Here is a 1,157-nt window from a genome sequence, read left to right on the forward strand (position 1 = left end):
GAGAACTCATCTGTTACATGGCCACTTCAATGTTTTTTAAACTTATTTGAACTCCGGACTTCTTTTGTGTTTAGTATGCAGCATTCAAAGCGACGTCATCAATTTCCAACATGTTCTGACATCATTTGTTGTTTTTCGGTCATTTACCTAATTGTTTAGAGAGCTAAATGACCGTGAAATTGAAAATCACTACAAAATGAATCCTGAAAATGTTGAAACTTGGCATGGTATCATCATATCACCCGCATAGCATGCGCGAAAGAGTAGAGAGGGTCACGGCAAAAACTGGACACACTTCGTGTACAAACTGGACATACTCCTTCGGAGTATCAGGGTTTCGGACGAGAACTCATCTGTTACACGGCCACTTCAATGTTTTTTAAACCTATTTGAACTCCGGACTTCTTTTGTGTTCAGTATGCAGCATTCAAAGCAACGTCATCAATTTCCAACATGTTCTGACATCATTTGTTGTTTTTTGGTCATTTACCTAATTGTTTTAGAGAGCTAAATGACCATAAAATTAAAAATCACTACAAAATGAATTCTGAAAATATTAAAACTTGGCATGGTATCATCATATCACCCGCATAGCATGCGCGAAAGAGTAGAAAGGGTCACGGCAAAAACTGGACGCACTTCGTGTACAAACTGGAAATACTCTTTCGGAGTATCAAGGTTTCGGACGAGAACTCATCTGTTACACGGCCACTTCAATGTTTTTAAAACTTATTTGAACTCCGGACTTCTTTTGTGTTCAGTATGCAGCATTCAAAGCGACGTCATCAATTTCCAATATGTTCTGACATCATTTGTTGTTTTCGGTCATTTACCTAATTGTTCAGTATGCAGCATTCAATTTCTAGAAGAAAATAAATAGAAGAAAAGAAATAATGCAGAAAATAAAAAAACTATACAAAAAATTACTCAAAAATAAATAGAAGAAAATAAATAATGCAGAAAAGAAAAAACTATATAAAAAACTACTCAAAAATAAATAGAAGAAAATAAATAATGCAGAAAAGAAAAAACTATATAAAAAATTTGTTGGCGCGCTGCCTAGTGGGCCTGCCAGACCTAGGATGTGCAAATGCAGGCCCAGAAGGGCCAGCAGGCTCACAGGGCAGCGCGCCCTAATTAATTAGGCCCAGAAGCCT

Source organism: Triticum dicoccoides, chromosome 5A, assembly GCF_002162155.2.
Source record: "Triticum dicoccoides isolate Atlit2015 ecotype Zavitan chromosome 5A, WEW_v2.0, whole genome shotgun sequence".
Lineage (NCBI taxonomy): Eukaryota > Viridiplantae > Streptophyta > Magnoliopsida > Poales > Poaceae > Triticum > Triticum dicoccoides.